Below are 19,755 nucleotides of genomic sequence, written 5' to 3'. Positions count from 1 at the left end.
TGATCTCACAGGATACATTTTTAGCAAATTACCTTTTTCTTACATTTTTCCAATGAGTTTGAAGTCTCTTCGTTCAGCTCTGAGCAGAAAATGGTCTCATGCCACTATTACTTTGCCTTCATTTCATTTTGAATCATCTTGTATTGATCAGGCCACTGTCAGCAACATTTTGTATCAGTTGAGGATCAAGGAACCACCATAGCTTACTGATCTCCATTGGGCACTTCTCTTCATTTAGCCTCCTTACCAAAATGTAAGAAGTCAGGATCGGTGACAAGGCAATACCTCTTGCAGTCAGCATTAGTGTGGGTGAAAACGTGTTGGTCAAGGCTTTTTGGAAGGGTGGATATTTCACGGCATGAGACTTAAAAGTAGTCCCTTCAAGCTTTACACCACCATAGCTTTGCTCAGTCTTGAGATCACATTCGTAACGGGTCATATGGAGCACCGATATGACCATGATGCCTTCAAACAGTTGGTGCTCCAGACAGTTTCTATGTTGCATATGCTACTGATACTTTATGCGAAGATGATCCTTTTTAGGATTTATTCCTGTAGTCATCCGATACAGTGGTTTATGAAACCCTAAGCCTTTGATATTACATGTTAAACTGGAGGTGAAATATGTACTGTTACTTTTTTTATTAACATTGTGGGCATAACTTTGTTCAAATGTGGTATTCATAAAATAGGCTAAATAAATGTCTGATCAAACATCACAAAATACAAAAAACCTCCAACTATGTGACGGTTTCAAACAATTACATACAGTATCTTTTAACGCTACACTGGGAACCACGATCTCATTTAAAAACAATAGAAAAGCAGAAGGCAGTTGTTCCAATATGGAGAATATAAAGAATAAATAATCCAGTTGTCTGCAGCGCCCAACGCAAAGCAATTTAACGCATCAGTGGCAGCCGCCTATTAATTTCCTTTAGAAGGAGAGAGGGGGCAGGCTGGGAGCTCTGATTGGAGGGACAACACAGCCGCATCATGTATCACTTCAGAGCCAAACAAGACACAAACGCAAATAAATGCATAAATGCACACTCACACACACACACGGATCCACACACGCAAACACATACATGTCATAGTTGTAATCGTGCTGTTGTTTCCCACAATGTCAGTGGTTGAATGGGTGCGAGGGGGCACTGTATGCCTAATGAAATTAAAAAGGAAAGCTTACAGACAGAGGGGCCCATATGTGACTCTTGTCCTTAGGGTGTTGCATCAATAATAGGCCCCCGCAGGCAGGACGTCCCTGCTTCTACTATGTATTTGCTGGAAATCCCAGTTCACTTTAATAAGGTACCCAGCTTCCGACCCCTCCCCTCCTTCCCAAATAACTAAAGAGGGCGTGGCAGCACCAATATCACTGGCACTCATCCAAATAACAACATGGGGAGGGGGGGGCTTGATACTATAAATTTAGAGGTATTTGGACACAGGCCACCATCAGTCCCAAACGTCCATTGTGGTGGCAATAAGCATGCAGGGGCCAGTGACAAATATATGATCTTAAAAACATCATAGCTGGTGTAGCTGGTGAACTTCTTCCAATGTTTCTTTAATTTCAATATAGAAAAATAAATGTGTTCCCCATCCCACAAGCCAAATTGTTACTTCCTCCTGTATAATGCTGCTATCTTTATGAAAAGTTTTAAATATTTGCCTAGAAAAGAATTCTGTTTACCAGTGGCATAACAATTCCTCATCCTTGGTGGTAAACAGCAACACTGGACCGTCTCTCTGCCACTCTGCTAGCTATTCATTTGACCTGTCTCGTGGAATCAGTGTTTTGTTTGATGCATGGTTTTTCATTATCACTGCGGCCCATCATTACTTTCCTCTTATTATAGTCTGGGGGACATTCAAGACAGTTCAGAAGAGCTGTGGATGAGGGACAACACACACACACACAGTCATTCCTTTCTTTTGGGGGAGAAAAAAAATGTGCCCCACAGACATAATGTCTGTGTTTTCCTGCAATTAATTAATGGGTCCCCAGCTAGTTAGCAGTAGGCAGCACTTGTTTCACCGTGGCGACTGAGTGAGGGCGAAAGGGGTTGGAGCCAGGCTCGCCTCGGTAGCTGCAGGCTTTTAGTTGTGAGCCACTGGATTTGGACTATTTTTAACGAAATCCTTTTATGGATAGATAAATCTGATTTTATGCAAGAAGAGTCTCCTGGGTTTCAATTAACTGGGGGTCACGCTGCAGATCTATCACAAAAAGAAGGAGGGAAGTGGAGAGAGAGAGAGAAAGAAAGGGAGTGAGAAAGAGATAGAAAAGAAAGAGAAAGGGAAGAGGAAAGCCTTTAATTAATAAGGTCTAATTAAACATTTGTGAAATGCATTATCTGCACTGGTTTTTTTTTTTTTTTTTCACGAAGAGCCAAGGTTGCCTAATTGTTAGTTTGCCCCCCCATCTCTTACAAGTTGTTTTGTGGTTACATCATGGTTGTTAATAATGCAAAAGAGCTTTGGAGTGTCTTTTAACTGCAGTTTGTCTTTCCAGAATTCAATTTAAAGAAAACTTGTAATACTTATAATTAGGAATGTTTCTTGCCCTTCAACTGGAGTCCTCTGAGTTCCTCTTGAAAACATTTGACTAACTGCAAAGATTAGGTAGTGGTGGTGGTGGTTGGAGGGGGGCACTTCTACAGGAGAAACTGGAAACTAATTTGATTCCTAAAACATGCAAGATGACAGCTTCCCGCTGCACGGCGGAGGTAGATTTGACTTTGAATCATGACGCACTGTTTAATCACGGGCCACGAGGCATTGCAAGTTGCTAGACCTGAGGAGAGTCACATAAAGAGTGTCAAGCATGCGGGGCGAGAGATAGAGAGAGACAGAGAGAGGGCGAGAAAATCCATAACGGATTAAACAGTGTTTGGTCAAAACACACAGCATGATATGTGCGTCTATCACCTTACCGCTCTCTCTGTCTCATTGCGATGCATATTTCTTCCCAGCCAGCCCGCTCTCTCATTGTTAAACTACCCACAGGGCACTTCTTAATGTGAAGTTGATCTCAGGTTGTAGTCGCTTATACGTGCACACACACACACCAATTCAACACAGCACACTCCACCCCCATTGCTGCCATGACATTTCTCTCCCCATTCAATTCCCAGCGTGTGCAGAAGGAGCAAAGCGTATTATGTCCATCTTTTTTCTCTCGCTCGCTCTCTGCATAGTGGGGGAAATGATTCAGTTCATCAGAGCGCAGAAATACGCTCTCACACTTTTGGCTGAAATGCACACATGCTGGACCAACACAGGTATACAGTATTTGATGATGCGAGTCACATAACTGAGCTAACACAGCCTGTACATACGCGCAGACACTCACACACACACACACAAACGCTGATTAGGCAGGTAGGTTGACTCTTTCATTACCTTTTATTATCTTGATGACACAGAACACTCCAGTCTCCATCACACAAGTATGAATATCCTAACTAGCTGGAAGGGGTGGGCGTGTTTATACCTAAACTATCAATACTTTTGAGTATGGATACTAGCATCCAAAAACTGATGTGTGTCGCTCTTCTATGTTGTACCCATGCTTATTTAAGAGTCGAGAAACTGTCTCCACAAACATTTTTTCCTTATCATCTTCCAAACATTTCTTATTCTCCATTAAAACTGCTCTGTATTTCATCATGCTTGTTGCCTTGTGGTTAAAGCAGCTATAATCAATGTTTTTTAGACTAACAGTGGATCACATGACTACTTGTATGTAAAAGTACTACAGAGCTCTGTAGCTTCTTTCAGCTGATTGTTTTTGTTTTCCAGCCTGCAACTTTACTGTTCTGGATCACTCTCGTTGCTCCACCACCCTCAAGTGGCGTTTTCAGTGGCAAGCTGGCAGGTTTTCAGTGGCAAAATCTCAAAATCTCAAAATCTCTTTTCAGTGGCAAAATCTGTAACTGGTGAACATAGTGGAGCATTTAGCATCTAAAGAGCCAGATATTTTCCTCAGGCTAAGAGGGACTGAAGGTTGGACTTCTCACCATCTGTCTGGCTGATCTGTTGAATGTGTAAATGGACAACTTTTTGCTAGCAAGTTCACCTAAACGGTGATACCAGTGTTATATTCATTTCCGCTGCCCAACAGTTATTGCAGGTAGCAATACAATATTTTAAATGTAATCATAGGCATGTAGCCTCTTAATGATACAGTCATCTCATAAATCATAACTGGTATCATAACTATTGGTATCCCCCCAACACTTTCCACTTTCACACTGAAACCACATTTTGTGATATCGCCCACCCGAAGTGATCAGATAGATACAAGGCAGCTAGATGGTGTGTGTGTGTGTGTGTGTGTGTGTGTGTGTGTGTGTGTGTGTGTGTGTGTGTGTGTGTGTGTGTGTGTGTGTGTGCTTGAAGAAGGTGGCAACTCCTCACATCACTGGTATGTAGCCTGGTATGGTTGTGTGTGTGGTCAAAAGTTTGCTCTTTTGTGCCTTTAATCCCACCTAACAGTGATGTCACAGTGCACTGACCACACCCTGGAGTACACTTGTACATCACTGCAGCAGAAAGAAGATTTTTTAAGAGAGTGTTAAGTTATGATTTAAAACACCAAACAATTTGTGTAAAAGTGACTTGTCTGCTTACTAAGGCAGACACCTGTCATTAAAATGTTTTACGCTGCTGCCTAATCCCCCCTTCACCAGTTTTGCCTCCTCACTTTTCTCTTTTTTCACACCTAGATAATGCTCTCTATTCCTCCCACCCTCCATTTCTCTGCGGTGCCCTTACCTCCCCCTCCCCTCAAATCACCCTCTCCTATATTAAGCTTGTCATCTCCAGTTCCAAGGTGCTCTAAGTGGTGGCAGTGCTAAGGTGCTAGCAGGTCGCTGTCTCTGTACCAAGCGTGCTCAAAGAGCCAACCTAACTAATTAGAGATCCGACCCTTGATGAGTGCTCTCTCTCACATACACTATCTCTCTTTCTCTCTCTCTCTCTCTCTCTCTCTGTAAGCATGTGTATCTGGGCCCAGAAATTACTTAATATGATATATTAACATATTTCTGGCAGGACTGGCAGGAGGAGGGTGCTTGTTGGAGACAAATTATCCAAATTAATTTCTAATTTAAAATCCTATGCCTTTTATTATAAGCTGTGGGCACCCTTGCTACCAGAGACACAGCAGGAAGAGGGAATAAAGGCAGATAGAGAGCAGTAAGAGAGGAGTGAAGTCAAGGATGGAAGGAGGAATAAGAGGGTGATTTCACAACTTAGGCTGTTTTTTTGCCCACAAACCAGATGAATAAACGGAGGCGGATATGAAGACACAGGAAGGATTTAACTGTACATGGCCGACTGAACTCAGCCCAGCTTAATTCAGCCATGAGAGAACATCCCCAGAGAGGAAGAAGAGAAAGAGGAAAATGGGTCCAAAAGTTTGAGGCATACTTGGATCTCCCCTTTGCCCTAATTATTGGCCTCACATACTCACTAAGCCTGGGAGGGAGTAGAAGCCAGCAGCCACAACCATGGGTCAATCTTCGAGAAATTGTTATGAATCTGCATACAATAGCCCTGGGTGCTCATGGGAAATGTAGACCTGGAAGCATGTCCGCGTGTACTGGAGGTCTTCAGAAGCTGAAAATGACCAATTAGGCCGTCTTATTTTGGCCAGAGATAATGCAGGAATCGGTCAACATCTTCTGTTCATAATTTATGCCTATTACTGAGGATTAGCTGCAGCTCATCCTTTCAAGGGCTTAGCAGCTATGCACAGTTAAATGATTCATTGAATCACAAGGCATGAATTGTAATTACTGCACCGATTTGTAAAGGAATTCTATTCTAGATAGTTAGAAGAAATGTAAAAAAGTACTGTTGTGTAACATATAGGTCAACAGGCATGTGTTATACTTTGATTTTCATAAAACAACGCTCTCGTCTGGAAATCAAGTTAAAATGGAAAACTGACAGAGCCGGCATGGCTCCACTGAAGGTATTATTAAGCATTGTGATATATTGTTCTGAGTCTACCTCCTTCACTGTCATATAAGTGCCAGTTTGCATTTGTTTTACAGCGTGTTCATTCTCACATTGAACATGAAACAGGAGCTCTGGATGATGAGGTTGTGTCTGGAGTCTGCATCACAATGTTTTACCCATTTTAAGACATGATAGTAAAAATACTTATTTATCGTCATTAACCAAAAGATAATGGACCAACATTTCAGCATCATAATAGCAAATCTCACTTACTGGTTACTGCTCTATGGTTTGCTCTCTCTGAAACCAACTGTGAGCAAAATCTAAACTGCAAATATTTCCCCTTTAAAGACTAAAATAAAGGACAACATTGTTTACTGTACAGTAAAACCACGCACTTCTATAGTGGTTACATCAGCATGTAAATAGCGAGTGTATCAGTTATTATATTCCTTGTTAAGCTATTATCCACTGACGCACCACGCGACACACATGGACTTGTAACGGCATGTTTAATCACCAATCTACCCAGGAGCCTACAGCTTGTTTCAACTAATATCAAATAATAGCACAGCTCACCGTGCAATGAACAAACACCCGCTTCCCTACACAAAGACATGCATACACAGCCTCGCTGCTACACCCTCCAAACATGGCACTGCAGCATAGCGGACACGGACATGTGTCTTCTGTTTCGGCTCTTGGGGACGAAGAGGTTTGTGGCGCTTGTGTTTCAGCTGGGTTTTTTTGCTGCAACTCTGGGTAGTGTGTTGGCTCGGGGAGAGGCACAGCGCTGTAATTAAGGACAGAGGGAGGAGGATGTTCGTTAGATGTAGTGTCCTCATTAGTCTAAGTTCCACCCGGAGGTGGTGCTGAGCAACGAACACCTAATGAGACGCATATTGTAATGAAAGCAGGGAACCAACAACCGCCCAGATACAGGCATGTGCTCGCAAATTGGGGTGTGAGGAAAGACTTCTAAGACGTACTGCACAATGTATATTTCTTGCTCTGTAGGGTATACAGTATAATTTATATTATATTCATGGAGCAGGTATGGGATGATGACTTTTAGGAATATCCTAAACACCCTAACAACACTGTGACTTTGGTCACATTTAAATGTGCATCAGTGCATCAATATTGTGTTATGTGACGAGCTGTCTGAAGTAAGTGAGCACTACTACTATTTCTACTTCTACTTTGTCACTTTTTGTTTTCTCTTTCACTTCAATCTATTCATTTAGGCCTCACATGATACCAGGCTACAAATCACTATTACATACTGTATAAGCGGCCAGCCAGCCATACAGACACTGTAGGGGCTCACCTGCCCTGTGGCTAAAGACGACTGTAGCTACTGTATCCTGCACACACACACACACACACACACACACACACACACACACACAGACAAAATGTTTCACAGCACGCTTCTCGCCACAAGTACTGAACAGGTAATCTCACTTAATCATCTCAGAGGTCACCGCAAAGCGAGGTGGGACGATAATTGCTGTGCTGAGCAGCAAAAAGTGAAGGATTGCAGGGAGGGAGACAGGGAGAGGGAGGCTGAGATGAATAGAAGAAAGAAAGGGAAGAACAGAACTGAGTTAGGGAGAAAGGGGGACCATGTATGTGTGTGTTTGATTGCTAGAGGGCAGATTCAGAGACAAAGCATACTGGCGCTGCAAGGACAATTGTCAGCCCTGATGCTTCGACAGGAAATACTCTGATGGGAAATTATATAGTTATTAAAACTAGTTTCTGATTTTTTTTGTGGTGTGGATTATTTCCAACAAACACTTTTCTTTATCCAACCAGCAGTCATTATATTACTTTTGCGTAGTGCAGTTAAACTCCAGTTAAAAAGGCATAATGAGCAAATATGACAGCTATACTAGATATGTGATTAGAAAAGACAGAAAGGAAGAAAAAGATGCAACAAGAGGGGAGAGTAATGTGAAGGAATAACAACGGCAGAAGGAGAGAAACGGAGGGAGGGAGAGTGACAGCCTCTATCCCACCGGGGACTAACAGGGGCTGGCCTCCCTCGGCCTGTGACAGCCAACCAAACAGGTACACTGTGAGATGATTTAAGGTGATAATAACCTCCACTTTAGCGGATGGATGGTGGCCCTCCCGTGGCTGTTGATGCTTAATGAATGAAACATTAGTAAACACTACTAAAAACATGATTAGAGAGCCCCCCCCCCCACCCCACCCGCCAACAGCAGGCGAAAAGGAGAGAGTACACAAATGTGTCTTCAGCATCACCATCATCATCAACAACCCCCCCCCCCCCCCCGCCGCCCACACACACACACACACACACACACCACCCTCGCCTCCCTCTTGTCAGTCTCCATGGATTGTCCAATTCTTTTATTCCTACTCATCACTTTTGAATAAAAGATGAAAGAGAGGAAAGGGGATCTTAGGAGGCCAGTGTGTGTGTGTGTGTGTGTGTGTGTGTGTGTGTGTGTGTGTGTGTGTGTGTGTGCGATTCCTGCTGTCTTCTGGGTGTTGCCACTAGACCAAATGATATGTGTATGAGCAAAGTGTACCGCCTGCAGATATGCACAAAGTGCCTTTATATAGGCAATGAGACAAAGCTCTCCAGAAACGAGGTGAAAAGAGGCAAGGACTCACTAAAATAGATATGCACTGTCACTGCCCTACCTACCAGTCAGCCTCAGTTAAGGGGTAATGGAATACACCCTAGACTGCAGTAATCCATGGGCAAGAAAATTAAGACTATATTATAGTACCTGTTGCATTACTCATTCACTCCTCAATTTCGGTAAGAAGTGGAAAAACAAGTTTTCAGTCTCTAGTTCCTAGAGGTGTACTTCACTCAAAAATCTAGTGAGTCATTTTGTTATGTATTTTCTTTATGTGTAAAACACTACTTGGCAATAAAGCTCCTTCTGATTACATTGCTTGTTGTTGCTCTGCAAAAGTACATACCATAAACACATATCTATTCATGGTATGTTCCCAGGGGTTTGGTTTCATTTCATGATGTGTGGTTTAGCTGCAACCTTATCACCACACAAGAATGCCAGTGAAATCCATGATTACATTTACTGATCATGTATTTCGTGTCCAACGTTTTGAGAATTCTCGCTTTCTACGGTATCTGAGTATAGCAGTAACGTTATCGTTTAATTTTAGGGAAAGCATGCTGCAAATATGGCACATTATTTCCTGCAGTGGCCCTAAACTTGCCATTGGATGTACCTTAAATCGTGAGGTGCAGAATCTTTCAATATGAACATAATCCCTTGGGATATTGGGACTGTTTAAATTAAAATTAAAGAATGATTGTTACAGAATGACAGTATTCATTTGTATGATGCTTTGTTGCGTTACTACTAGGATGTGTTTCTCCAGATTTGGTATATCTTTACTGTGTCACAGCATTGTATACTCACATGCACAAACATACAGTAACCTCAATGCCTCCTCTACACAGACACACAAACACAGTCACGTCCATCGAAGACTATAAACTGCAACCTGGCTTGGTGTGCAACAAGGTCGGCAGAAACAGCAGTTTACTGTCACCAAGGGGAAACGCCAGAGTTCTATCGTTGGCTAACAACACTAAATAGGACAACAGCGAGTCAGAGGGGACACAACTAGAGGAAGTGCTCACTCACCTATTTCTAATCATGGACACGTCTTTGGCAGAGATGGAGGGACACACAAGGACACCCAAACAGGCCAGACCTATCTTTGACTCCGAAAGGGACGAGAAAAACAAACAAGGGCAGAGAGGAGACAGGGTGTACAAAAGAGTTTGGTACATAAGGAGTGGTAGTGGTGAAAGCAAGAAACCGAACATTTATCCTCATAAAAGTAATTATATATCTGCTCATTTACTATTACACTATTTTACAATCAAAATATAAAACCAAAAGTAGAGGAACATTTTCTTGGACTTACTAACACATCTTTTAGATTGGTTACTATCTATGGCTCTTCTAGGTTTTTGTGTGGATGAGACTGTTGACATGTTTATCATAATTAGTTAATGTGTAGAAGAAGAGTGCCAGTGCACTAATATGGTCCCCGCATACACCTAATATGTGATTATTTATGGTTTAAGGCGCTCACTCTTCATGGCTCCTACCCAAAAATGTCAAGATCACTTTTTGGTTATACAGACACTCTGGAGACAGATGTGAAAGTCTCAAGTTAGGCTGAATTAGCATCAAATCCATTAATAACATCAAAGATGAAAGATAAATTTCCGCTGAACATTGATGGTTACCATAATGTTCATATGTATAACACAGTGTGACTTCAGAGTCAAATTAAGTTCACTGGGCTAAATTATGCCAGGCTGAATTTACCCATTTATATGACTCTTTTTATGGCTGATTCAAAGCCGCCTAGCTAATCAACGCTCTATTACAAAGCTTCTCCATGGCGGCAGTTTGATTGGCTTCAATTTACATAATGGTGGAACGCTGAGAAAGTGAGGGCTCAACTGCTTCCCATTTCTCTGCCGAGCCGATTAGATAGGTTTATGGATTTGAAACATGTGCGAGGCATTGATTTTATTTATTTCATTATTCATTCATTGGTCTATTGCACCCGGGAACAAGCAAGTTGTCGGCCTGCGACAATCATGAGGGGAACATTTCTCCCGTCCTGGACTACGCTTAGTGCCAGAATCCAATTTGTGTTGGGAATGAGAAAACTGTTTCATCTGCAGGTGTAGACCTCTGAAAGTGACAAGGATACACACATACACACAAACACACACACAGGGATACACACATCAGTATTGGTAACTCATTACATGTTATTTGGACATTTAAATGAGCAACCACTATAACAAGCGAGTAACTGATAAGGACTACGTAGAACTTGATCATTTTGCTTCTTACATTGCTCCCTTTCTGATGTGTTATCTTTATTCTATCCTAAGTATTATTTTGATTTATCTGTGTTGGTCTTGATATGGGGTTAGGGTTATGCTGCTGAGAAACAGCTAGAGCTCAAACAAGAGTCCACAGCCATGCTAGCGGCTCTGTGAGACTGTAGGTTACTTAGGGACAGCTTTGCTTTGAGCTAAATGCTACATGCCATGCTGACATGCTCATAATAACAGCACTAAAATGCTGATGTTGATCAGATAATGTTTACCACAATCACAATCTCAATTTAGCATGTTAGCATGCTGACATTTGCTAATTAGTACTAAACACAAAGTACAGCTGAGGCAGGCATGTGGTCGTAGGCAACGTAGGCCTACTGGAAAGTTCAGATACCACCAAGTTATTGAATTTGTCCTGATGAGAGTTTAAATTTTTTGTCTGTAAAATACAGGACAATTTTACACCTATTAGCACAAACAATTTTATTTAGTTGTACTAGCTGCTTTATTAGTAGCCATGAAGTGTGTCAAGTGATTTGCCTTTAAGTATAATTATCTTTTCTTTTTTTTTAAATGACCGGTATTTTGAAAAATCATACACCCAGTTAAGAAATGATCAGTATTGCTATCCGTATCGCTAAAATTGTAACAAAAAGTATTGGTACAATATCGAATTTAAAAAGTTTGGTATTGGAGAACATGAATGCCTGGACCAGTTTTCATGGAAATCCATCCAGTAGTTATTGAGATAGTTCACTGGACTAGACAGTGGTGGACCGAGCCATCCACAGAGTCTAAAAATTAACTTAGAGTTAACTAAGAGTTTAAGTTGTGACTATCCACGAACTGCTGCTTACATGTAATATTTAGCACCTGTGTAAAATCCATTAAGAAGTCTGTTGCTCAATCGAGGGACATTTTAGCAGAAAACTGTTTCATCTGGGGTCTAACAGCAGGTTTGAACTACACTACTTCCACATTGTAATATGCCTCTTAAGCAATACGGCTTAAAGAAACGATAAAGATAAGGTGCAGTCGCTCCTGTTGCAGATGGCCTTTTTATGCAAGATGGAGTTTCTGCTACTACAGCTGCTACTACAGTGTTTATTGTGGACCAGTAAAGAAAACTGGGTTAGAGAGATAATATTTCAACAACACAGTGGTCTGAACATAAAATACAGTGTGTGTGTGTGTGTGTGTGTGTGTGTGTGTGTGTGTGTGTGTGCGTGTGCGTGTGTGCGTGTGTGTGTGTGTGTGTGTGTGTCACTAGCTGCCAGAGGCACCCCAGCAGGAATCTCTGCAGTCAAATGATTTCACATTCCCTTTTCTCCTTGGCTGCCTGTGCTGCCATTTACAAAGAGCACCAACAGAGGACGGTCATATGTGCCTACAACACACACACACACATTACATGCACAAACTCAACTTACACACACGCACAGTGTCAAAGGCATAAGATACACACAGGCACAGTTGTCTTTGATTGTATTGTTAGAAGCCTTGTGGCAAAGAGTCCACTGTTTCATGAATAAACAGATGAAATTAAGCCATGTCCACACACAGTCACAAACTAATATCAAAAATAATAACGTTTTATCATTACAAATCATCTGTCTAAAGTTATGGTTGTTCCTCATCCAACTTGAGCATCCTATGTGAGCCTATAAAACTTCAATCTCTTTGGAACCCCTTTAGGTGTTTGTTTAACTCGTTTAATCTCTTTCGAAAGGATCTCTGCATTTCACCACAGCACACACATTCGTACACATGCACACACATGTGCACACTGCATCAAAGAGGGGCGCCCCTAACCCAGCACCTCTCCTTTGGTCTCTGTCTCATGAGCAAGCCTGAAAGTCACATGGCGGGGGATATTAAAACAGGAGAAGAAGAACAAGAAGATCAAAATTACCAGAGCAGCAGCAAAGCTGGGGGCGCAAAGCCCAGATTTGTTTCCCCTTTTCTCCCTCTCTCTTTTACCCTCTCATCTGACGCCACATGAAGCCTGGCGCAGGTAACTGCACTTTTTAATGATGCCATTTGCCTAATGCCTTCTTGTGGTTGTCAATCTATCTCACATTATCCCTCATCTCGCCTGTCTTACTGTATCGCCCGCTCCCCTTGACTCCGGCACACCAAAGAGCAAGCAGCCTCGCCTGAAACATTGCTGCAGCGGCCCATTAGGAGCATCCCCGAGACTAATTGGTGGGAGACACCACGTAAAAGGCGAGGAGGAAACAACAACAAGCAACAACAAAAACAGGGGCGAAGAGGACGGTGATGGGCATACCTTTTATCCTGCCTCTTTCCCAACTTCCCCTTTCTGCTGATCCGGGAGGTTCCACCAGGGCACAAATTGGGATGAGGGAGAGACTCAAAGCGGAAAATCTGTTAAGCCATAAGTTGACAGCTCATGTTCAAGCTCTCTCTGTAGCTTTCTCTTAGTCTCTCCTTCTGTCAATGTACTGAATCTGTCCTTGTCAATCTCCTCTGTACCCTCACACTTTGTCTTAACCTCTCTCCATCTATCCATCTGCTTTGGACTCTCTACCTCCGTCTACCGTCATTTCTTCCTCATCACATCCCTCTAAGGTGTCTACTCTCAAACATGCTGTCTCTTGCCTCATATCTACCATTATGTTGATGCAACGCTGAAACAAGTCAGCTGACAGTGTGGTAGCTTGCCTTGAAACAGGATGATAATTGGTGATACCATTCCACGTGTGCATCTTTTTTCAAGGACTGTCTGATAACACATGTATCCAAATATTGCCACGCAAGCATGTTCAATTTTTCTTCAGTGCAGCGTTAGCATTGTTTGTGTATGTCAAAATGGAGGAACACAAAAGGCCACCTGTTCTAAAGTGAAAGAGGGAGCAGATTTATCAGGAGAGCGTACAAGTCTGGTTTCACACCTGTACACCTGACTGAGGTGTTGAATGCAAACATGTAGACATGCAGAGCAAACACATACAAACCAACTTATTTCTTCATTTTGGTATTTCAAATTTACACAAAGCCTTTGTTTCTCCCATGCACAAACTCACAATGGGTGCGTGCAACTACACACACTTGAAAAACATTCACACTCGTACCTCTCTACCACAAACACACACGCACGCACCTTTCGTCTGCACCACACCTGCAACACACACGTATCTAGCACACATTTCCTAACAGAGGCTTTTATGACAGGGCTGGGTGACATGAAGTCCACTGGATGAATAGCTTGATAGCCCCAGGCGGGCGAGGGGAAAGGATAGGCCGTAAATAGGATTGAAGTTTAAATGGAATAATGCGGCCTGGAAAAGAGCTACGGCCTGGAGTGGGGGCAAACCCAGAGGTAACACAGAGGTGACGAGTTCGCCTGGAGAGCGACTGAACAATAATAAGACTTTTTTTGGATGGATGGAAGTGAGAAGAAAGAGGTGTTTGAGACAAGTTAGAATATAAAATAATGGCACGGTCAGGAGTGCAGATGAGGGATGTTGGTATAGTCCTAGCAAACAACTGAAACCAGTGCCTTTGATAGTTTTCAGTTTCATTCACAACTAATATATTTTGCAGTTTTACTGTATAGGGATCAATATAGAAGACAAAGAAAAAATAATAGCATAACTAACATGATTTGAAAGAGGAAGGAAAGGTTTTTCTTTGGAGCTGATGAGTGGACAGCCTGGTGTTTGAGTATGGGTGTGATCCCAGTAGGCCCACATTAAGAACAGAGCACTGCCTTCGTTACGAGTCATTAGACAGCCTTAAAGCTGATGGCATGGGCAGGGAGAAGATTAATAAGTATCCAACAAGGAGGCCATTTGCAGGATGTCTGTGTAACATTTGCATGCATTATGCCGTATACTTGACCAAACAATCAACTGAACATCACCTATGGCTGCACTAATTGTGGTATGTACTTGTTTATAATGCACTTTGCAGTGGATGGATGCATGGATATTTGAAAAACATAAGATTACTAATGATGGGTGCAGTGGAGGCAGATATGGGGATAAATACCAAGCAATGACTGAATGAATGTCGGGTAAATAGCTTCGAAATGTTATTGTTTTTTGCAGTTATGCCAAGGTGGGAGCTGGGACTTGGTGTGTCTTGGTGTGATATTTTTTCTTTTGCATGACTTTACATACAGCAAATAATTGACAACCAAAAATAATTGCAATTTTCCATAAACTACAAACACAGACCTTTGCATGTAAGCCCACTAATCTGGATCTTCCCCTCTTTCCTCTGCTCTCTCTCCTACTTACATCGATAAACAGCAAGCATAAAAGCCATTATGGGTGCTCCCCCAACAACTGCAGCTCGGGATAAGCTTCACAGTAAATTAGCTACAATTAGCGCTGCAGCAGACATCGAAGAGACCATCCCCCGAATGCTGTTAAATGCCCACCCAATCATATCTGAGTTAGTACAGTCCACTGGATCATTTCTCAAATCAATGATCTCAGTAAGTGCTTGGTAAAAAGGCCTCCTATGCCTGATCAGTTAGATGTGGACAATTAGACTGGAGTTAGCGGACAGCCTTGATTAGCACTTCGCTCCGGGGCAATGCAAGTCATTTATTATGCAATGCTGCACCAAACCACCTTGGTACACAGTGACAGCAGCAACGTATACATCATGGCATGCAGGATAAATGTGTTTTATTTAAGAATCTTCACTGGAACTTCCAACATTTGTTTTACAGTCAAACCCCAATTTATTGTGTCTTTTAGTCGTGTAGCAGTTCTGTTCTTCTTGCTGAGTATACTTGCTTTCTAACCATTGTGTGTTTATGGTGGAGCTGTCAAACTGATGCTACAAAACAGACAAGCAAAAATGTAACCAGAAATGTCTAGGTCATGCAACAGTTTCAGGCAATTTGAAAAGCAATGTCATTTTGGCAGTTTTGCTATTAATTGTGACCAACCTCAGCTTTCATTTTACTTTTGTTTCACCAAGTGAACTGTGTCTCCCTTACCATTTACCATGTCTTTAATTACAGTAATGTACTGTACCTTAAACAGCACATATATTTAAAAAGGAGGAGGGAATGTTATCATATCACTCATGTACTGCAGAGTGATGTCTCTGCAGAATAACAACGTGCGTTCAAGTTCAAACCTGCACTATGCTCACTCAACCATGCCACTCAATGCCACCCACTGCTACCAGGTAATAGTTCTGGTGCCCAAGCAGCATCAGCCAGTCCTCACCTCCATGAAATTAAGCATAAAACATTAATAGAGGCAGATTAGGTCTTAAAACCAGATTAATGTAGCATGAAATGCTGCAGCCATGCTCTAGCAATCAGAAGCTCTGAGAACTGACCTATTTTACACCGACTGCATCCGAAGTCTCTTGGTTCTTGAAGCAACACACAAACACATATTCACATACACCCACAGGAATGTACAACATATTAGTTAGTATATGTCATTTTTATAAACATGCTCAGACATACGCAGAACCAGCAAGCACATAAACAACATAATGGCATCAATAGAACAGCACGTTAGATTTGTAAAAGAAGAGAAGAGGGGAGGGATCAGTTTAAAGCATATTTCCAGTGTTACATGCACAATATTCCACTTTAATGTACACTCAAACATACCGGAATACACATTCCAAGAAATGGCAAAAGACATCACAATTTGTCACATGACCTGGATCTCCTGTGTTTTTTTGGAGTATGGATAACATTACCCCATACAAAGGTCAACAAGGTCAAGAAGGAAATAAGCTGAATATCATTTAGTATACAAGATATGTTTGCAGAATTGCTACATTACTGGAACAGACCCTGTCTATGTTAGGTAAATCAACTCAAGGGATAAACTGTCTGCTTCATATGTAAAAACTCATGCTGAAAGTGGAAGAGACTCCAAATTCTCTACAGGAGAACAGTTAGACTGAAAAAGGTCAAGGGTTTTTGATTTGGATGTTTTTATTTGTCAATTGGATGTTTGCTGTGTTTCACTTTGGCTGCCCCATGAAGGGAAACTGAACAAAGACAGATAGGCAGTGAAGTAGGCAACAGCAGTGTCGGATGTTTCTGTTTATGCTCCCCATCACTTACACACCAAACACACACATGCACAGCAAACACGCCAGCGCACACATAAACGAAATGCAGCTCTTCTTGGCAAACACACACACACACACACACACACGTGCGGTGACACAGACACACAAACCCGCAGCAGCAGACAGCAGGGCCCTGTCTCCGATCACGGCGGAACATGGATCTGCAGCGCGGTGAGAGCAAACGATTTGAGGCATATGTCAAGTCCTTGTGGATTCAAAACAAAGCACTGTCAAGAACGCTCTGCCTTGGCCAGGCAGCCTGCTCCCTGCTCTGCTGTGCTCGGCATGCGGCGGGCGAGACAATCCTCCAAGTCCAAGACGAAACCCATCATCATCCTTTCACATCGTTCTGTTCTTTGCCCCTACAGACTGCTGTAGACTCCGGGTGTGCTGCCCCTGTCTGAGCGGCTGCTGCAGATTTGCCTGCGAGGCTAGAGAGGGGGCCACGACACCCAGGAGACTGAGTCCATTCACATTACCCACTGTGGGAGAAGCTGCGTGGCGGGCCAGGGACAGGGGAAAGGGAGGGAAGAAGAGACTGAGACATGGAAGACAAGGAGGAACAAAATAAAAAGAAAGTGGGTGAAGAAAGACGTGTAGAATTTGCTGGGGTACAAAGACTGGGAAGATTTTAAGAATGTAAGCGCTTCAGACGCCAGAGAGAAAACATTTTCTGATGCAAACATGCTCCATAATTATACTCCTGAAACATTGAAACAGGCTTATTATGGCTGAGGTTTAGATGACTAGACTGATACCACTTTATTGCTCAAATAAGAAGCTACAGCAACTTTAAGCGTGCTAATTAATATAACTTGTTTTTTTAAGCCATAAAAAGTGTAAATACAGCACATAGTGATGTCACATGGGGTTATTCTTATTCTTATTCTTCTTATTATTGCCAGATTATTTCTGTGCTAAGATAAGTAGCTGCTGGAAGTAGTCTATGTCTATATGCTAAACTATTTCTTTAAGGTTTTAATTTACAAGCGTTATTTAATGTATTAGGGTGAAAATGTGCCTCTTTTTCTGTTTTACACCCCACCTAATTATATTCAGAGAGTTTTAAGTTTTAAGCTGATGAGACACATTCGTTATTACAATCAAGTAATGTGGAAAATTTAACATGTGATAGAGAGAATAATGCACTTTATGGTGCAATTAGAGGCTACCAAAAATGTTATGGATTAAGAGATGCGGGCCCCACTAATGGCATTCTCTGTCTGTTTTGATCATAATGACAGTGGGCTGCTTAAATTAAAAAGCCCTCTGATGAAAGGGAATTAAATAATCTCTAATTGCAGTATCATAATAGTCTTAAATGTCTAATTCAATTATCAACACAAGTAGTGTAAAAAGTGGTGTAGAGGGGGGAGAGAAATCTTATTGAACATGCAGTGCCATGTCAAATGAGACTCCCCATTATCCGGAGTGAGAAAGTATTTCCAGCCTGCCCCTGTAAAAAACGAAATGGTGAAAAAAGAGCCTTTTTTGTCCTGTTTGCTCCAGGGCAGTGTTAGACTCTAGAGTTTGCCTTATATAGTTTGCTAAACTCAATGATCATAATCTAGCATAAACAAATAAGCAGTTTCTCTATACTAAACCAAATATATTAGTCAACATTATTATTATTTCCCTTATGAATACAAATAATAATAATAATATAATAATAATCTTTATTTGTAGAGCACTTTTCAAAAACAAGTTACAAAGTGCTTTAACAAGTGTAAAGACAATAATACCTATCTATCCATGCATATTTATTCTTATATGTCACTCCATTTCCCACTAGTATGAACAGATTACAATGCAATTGTGTATCTATTAAAACTAGGTCCATAACAGACATGATGCATTGGGAGACAGGAAGAAAGGACGTGGAGTTTGTAAATATAAAGAATTTTAAGGAAACAGATAGGCAAAGCAATTAATTATTCTTCCCATTTTAAAGCATTTACATTAAACTGTATTAAACAAAAGCATGATAAATGTCGGACTGATATAAATAAGACTCAAAAAAAGCCTGAAAACAGGACAAATCTTCAAGGATACTGTTATAGCCATTCCTCATCTCCCTCTTTCCCCCAAAACATGATGGATGGTTTTTCTTTACACCCCACAGGGAGATGTATAATGGAGTTAAAACAGGGATTGTTGGGTTCCATATAGACCTCTTCTTAAGACCCTAGAAAATGACTCTCATAATCCTTCACAGCAGGCAGGAAGGATCCACTCAGTATGAACTTGTCACTCCCTGAACCAATATGGCCGCCCAGACTATCTCTGTTTATTTATCAGTCTGCAGTTTCCAACAGACTTATAAATGAGCTTCAAGTATTCGTGTTTGTCATGCAGATTCATGCACATACACACAGGCACAGGGAAACATGCATGCAGACATTTTGTCCACCATTCAAACCCATTTCACATATCCCCCTCTCTAAACATGCTGCTAATGATATTCTTCTTCTTTGGTCTTTAGTATGTAAAACTGATATGATAGATGATCATAGGAGACACAGAGCCGGCTGAAACACAGGTGGTGGTAATACACTACGCCCGGTTCACAACAGAGTCGACCCAAGGCCCCGGCTAACGACTCCTTGCCAAGTAAATGATGATAAACACCAGTTCTCCTTCCACCAGTGAGTGCGCATTACCTAATGATGTTCAATGGCAGTGGTGAGCGGTAAAGACAACAAATATATTATACCAATGCATCTTAAATGGGCATCCCTAAGGAAACCCATCTGAATTGTAAATTCATGCACAGGCCTCATTTTTCATATGCAGCAAGGGTAAAATTC

This window comes from Micropterus salmoides, unplaced genomic scaffold (assembly GCF_014851395.1).
Source record: "Micropterus salmoides isolate LMB-PRFRI ecotype aquatic unplaced genomic scaffold, ASM1485139v1 Ms_hic_scaffold_1, whole genome shotgun sequence".
Taxonomy (NCBI): Eukaryota; Metazoa; Chordata; class Actinopteri; order Centrarchiformes; family Centrarchidae; genus Micropterus; species Micropterus salmoides.
The sequence above is the reverse complement of the archived record's forward strand: the minus strand, read 5'-3'. Positions refer to the sequence as shown.